Below are 5,211 nucleotides of genomic sequence, written 5' to 3' on the forward strand. Positions count from 1 at the left end.
AAGCTCCACCATGCTTGGAGTCGCACCTTCCTAGTACTAGCTGCAGTTACTATGCCACCATCCATCTGGCGATAACAGAAGTAGAAACCCTGAGAAGAAATGGTCCTTACTGTGAAACCCATCTGCTAAACTGAACACTATGTTCCAGCTTCTCCAGCAATACAAATTATGTTAAAAGACAGAGAACAGTCAAGCTGGACACATCCACAAACTGCAAACATCCACACTTATAAAACTGCAAACATCCACAAACTACTTTACCCTTTCTTGGCTTCTCTGCCCATATTCCATTAATGCTAGTAGTCTGCATAGACCTCCCCTCTCCTGGAACACTTTAAAGTACACAAATCAGAAATACAAAACAGCTTAGCATTTGCATCTTCGTTGATTCACCCAAGCAGCGGACAGAGAGTGAGAAGTACAGACCTAAGTGAGCCATGTTTAGGGGCTACCTCTGTCCCCACAGTCTGTCTGCAGGAAACAAGAGAGCAAGCGGGACTGCGGGAGGCAAGAGTCGGAGTGATGAAGCACAAGAGAGGAAGCGCTTTCCCCAGGGTGGGCTTTAAGGGCTTGGGAGAATAGTGGCTGCGTATCAGCACAACACTGCCCCACCAAGACTTACAGAAGTGAATACATGGGTGATGGAGGTGTGGTTTCCATACCGTGACACTAAACCAGCTGCCTTAGACTATATCATCAGGACCCAGCGTGATAGCATAGCAGTTAAAGTTCTTGCCCTGAACTCACCAGGATCCCATATGGGCTCCAGTTCTAATCCCTTCAGCTTCCATTCCAGCTCCCTGCTTGTGTCCTGGGAAAGCAATCCAGGATGGCCTGAGGCCTTGGGACCCTGTACCCATGTGGGAGACCCAGAAAAGGTTCCAGTCTCCTGGCTTCGGATTGGCTCAGCTCCGGCCACTTGGGGATTGAACCATGGGACAGAAGATCTTCCTCTCTGTCTTTCCTCTTTGTACATCTGCCTTTCCAATAAAAATAATATTAAAAAAGACTATATCATCAGTTACTTTCAGTATTTCAATAAAGAATTCGAATATTCAGACTTCCTTTGCTGTATTTTATATTTATATGTATATCTCCCCATCTATTTTCTGAGTCAAGCAACTTGATCAAGATGTTTGATTTACTTAAGTATTCAACTTCATAACAAAGGTTTTCCTATCTACAACTACTATTTTGAAAGACTAGACGTTGAAATGTTGATGAAATCTGTGTCCTTTTGCATGATGTGTAATTGACATGTTAGCCCCATGGTAAGTCAGATATCCCCCAAATGGAACTGTCATATACAGTGTCATTAAAGTACTTAACCAATGAGATAAAACTTACCAACTATTATTGAGTTCCTTTTAGGAAAAACCACATTTAAGAGTTATAGTATTTTTCTTATCACCAGTTATTAAGAGGGTTTTTATAGGTCACCATGTTAGTTACTTTGTGATAGTTGTGAATAAACAAATGGAGACAGACTTCTTCGGAACTGGTAATAAACTGTGGTCCAGACTCCTCCCACTTTCCAGAAACAACCAAGTCATTCTCAGTGTAAGGCAGTAGATCCAGGGACTAGGAAACTTCCTACAGTGGCAGAAACAGCTCTGTAACTGTGATGGGTCTGATCACTGAGTGTATTTCACCTGGAACTTTCTGGAACTTCTTTCTGGGAGCATTGTCCTCTTCAGCAGCCTGTCACATTTGCTGTTAAATCACCACTTTTCAAGGACCTCACTATTTTCAATGTCTGAGATGACTGTCACCGGTACCTGAACTGAACACTTGTATAACCAATCCTTTAGCTTTTTCACTATATTATTCTAGTATTTTATAAGTAGTTACAAGCAAGGTGAATCTACATTTCTGCCCCTGAGTAAAGATTTCAGATGGATATATGTCATGCTGGTATAAAATGCTATTGATACCAAATGAGAAGGACTCAGCTACAATTGCAGCATTCCCCTGCAGGGCAATATGTTGCTCCTGGGTGAGCTGTAGAGCCATGCCAGGACCTCAGAGGAGGACATGCATTTGGCTCTGCACACTAAAATGCCTGAAGCTCCTGGAATGTGGTTATTAAGGGAATGATCATGAGCCTGGAGGTTTAACTTCACTGACAGAAGCTATGACTTTGGCTTTATTTTGTTTTCCCTTTTCTGTGTCTCCAATGCAACGACCTACACTAGTATTCAGGGAGAAATGGAAATGACCATAAGCAGAAACCCAGCAGTGATTAGGAATATGCACATCTTTTTAACCACAGTGACTCTTTAAAAGGAGAAATAACACCACGATAATTTCTCCACCAAAATCTGTGTAACTCCATCTTCTGAGTTTAGTCATTCCTGGGTATCTTTAGGGCAATCACTCTCGAACCCTCTAGGTGCCCAAAAACCCAAGGATGCCAGTACCCATCATTCTGTCTGTTTCAGTCATCCATGGACTAATTACAATACTCACTGCACTGTAGATGCTATGTGAACAGTGATCCTGTTGTACTATTTAGAAAATAATGACAAAAGGAAGGTATATCATTGTTCCCTACAGAAGTAGTAATGTCCTGAAAATTTACAGCCTGTGCTTGGTTGAATCTTCAGACACAAAACATTAGATGCTGAGGGGCCACTGAGGATGGTCCCGTGGAAGCTCCACGGGACTGGTGGTTAGATCCAACCACTTCCATTTCTGCAATCTCAGTTTCCTCGCTGGCAAACTCTGGCCGCTGGTTACTCTCTAGGTTTTCTTCAAGTTTCAAAAGCTGATTCCCTTATGTTTTACTCTTTTCTACAGTCTATGATGATTGATGGAATAACTTACTTTGATTTACCCTTTATAGGAACAGAGAAAGATGGAAAGGAGAATATAATGTGTATATACACATAAAGTCTATAAAGTACAACTTTGTAGCAAAAATGTATGCTAAGTTGATGTCTCCCAGAATCATGTGTCCCTTGCTAGACTTACAGTCCCTTTATAACACTTTCTTCCTGCCTCTTACATCTTCTGGTTCTCTGGTCATTAGTGCTATCAGAGATGATCAATTAATCAATAGACTTGTGTGCATTGAGCCAGAGCTCTGAGTCTAGAGTTCTGGAAATTCTACTGTCAGTGGCTGTGTGCTGTTTCTTTCCAATATTTAATAACCACATTCTTCTCTAGGTTTTAATGTGTACAACTGGCAGTGTTGCATCATCTTTCATCTGATCAAATACTGTAAGCACAGAAATGAATATGATGCCCAAAGACAGTGCTAAACTACGCAGAATTCACATTGAACCAGCAGAGGAAGTCAGAAAGTCGTATTATCATTCTCTATCAAATTCTTCCTTAAGCATTAATACCAGGGTTTCCTGAGGTCATAGAGAGATGACAGAGGAATCTGGAGAGTTAGTTGAGTAAATTAAAACATAACATTGAAAAATGTTAGATACTTATAACCACAATACACTAATCCTTCTTTAACTTCTTCATTTTTACAAAGCATAGTTAAGAAGCAATAAATAAAATATAGTTGATTTAAAAGGATTTCCTAGGCCAACTGGAACATTTGTACAAAAACCAGAGTTTCTTTTTTAAAAGTCTTAGTCCCTTGCTCAGGTTGCTTACTATGTACCCGACAACTCAGTACATTTCATTACAGTTTATGTGACACATTTAACTGTAAGAGAAATCTTAAAAAGAATTATGGGGTAAAATATAAAGTAGAGAAAAATGTATTGGAAAGAAATAGTGTTCCCACACAATGAAATAATAGCCATTGACTGTTGGGCTTTGAATATTATTCAATGATGTAAAAAAAATACTTCTGATACAATGTTAAATGGAAAAGGAGTGTGTAAAGGCATTATGATTTCAATAGCTTTACAAAGCAATGTATTTTTCAAATTAGTAATGGTTTTCTTTTTCCCAAAAATGCATTGTTTGTTTGAAAGGAAGTATAACAGAAAGTGTGGTATGTTTTACCTATTGGTTCACCCCTGCAATGGCAACAGCAGCCAGAGGTAAGCCAGTCAAAGCCAGGAGAATGGAACTCCACCTGAGTAACCCATGTGGATGTCAGGGGCCCAGGTTTTGGGGACATCTTCCACTGTTTTCCTAAGTACACTAGCAGGGCGCTGTATTAGAAGCAGAGCAGCCTGAATTTTTACAGGTACTCATAGGGAATGCTAGTTTTGCAGGAGGTAGCTTTACCCAATGCACCACAATATCTGCTGCAGCAACAGGTCAAGAGGTCAAAAGGAAATGTGGATTATTTAAAAAGAGAAATCTAAAAGACAAATGTTTAAAAAGAGAGAAATTAATTTTACTTTATTTTTATCCATTTATAGTGAGAAAATATTATTATAGATGTTCCAGAAATGCATTCAAATTATTAGAATTGCATGGCAAACAATACTATGGTGGTAACAATGTCATTTACCTTCTTCAAAATTGCTGTCGTGTTGGGCCCGGCGGCGTGGCCTAGCGGCTAAAGTCCTCGCCTTGAAAGCCCCAGGATCCCATATGGGCGCCGGTTCTAATCCCGGCAGCTCCACTTCCCATCCAGCTCCGTGCTTGTGGCCTGGGAAAGCAGTTGAGGACGGCCCAAAGCTTTGGGACCCTGTACCCGCGTGGGAGACCAGGAAGAGGTTCCTGGTTCCCGGCATAGGATTGGCGCGTACCGGCCCGTTGTGGCTCACTTGGGGAGTGAAACATCGGATGGAAGATCTTCCTCTCTGTCTCTCCTCCTCTCTGTATATCCGGCTTTCCAATAACAATAAAATCTTTAAAAAAAAAAATTGCTGTCGTGTTATTGTCATCTTATCCAAAATACCTAACTCCTCTTCATGTGTATTTGATGATTATTTCCACCACACTTGGAGTTGCATAGGGTCATTTGTTCCATTATACAAGCTTAGGTAAATAAATCTTAACAGGATATGAATTCTAGAATCCAATCTATATTTCAGAGTTTCATTTTATATTCATTTGTGGTCTCATTTGGACCAAATGCTTCAAGACATGCAGATTGGAGCTCAGGTTTAAATGAACCCAGGTATGAAGAAGCCACATCTTCCTGAGTCTCACAAATAAGCATTGAATGAATAGATTCTCCAGAATATCAATTCTATATTAATTCCTGAAATATGACACATTAGCCTATGCTGGTTTGATACATCTGTTCAAAAGCATATATGATGTTGTGTGCTTGTTAATAGAAGC

The 5,211-nt window shown here is 40.2% G+C and overlaps 1 pseudogene; it reads right to left on the reverse strand.

Annotated features, from left to right (window-relative positions):
* Positions 1-1,407: 1,407 nt before the first annotated feature.
* LOC101535013 (mitotic spindle assembly checkpoint protein MAD2A-like) lies at positions 1,408-2,013 on the reverse strand (annotated as a pseudogene).
* Between the last annotated feature and the right edge of the window lie 3,198 nt (positions 2,014-5,211).

This window comes from Ochotona princeps, chromosome 10, assembly GCF_030435755.1.
Source record: "Ochotona princeps isolate mOchPri1 chromosome 10, mOchPri1.hap1, whole genome shotgun sequence".
Lineage (NCBI taxonomy): Eukaryota > Metazoa > Chordata > Mammalia > Lagomorpha > Ochotonidae > Ochotona > Ochotona princeps.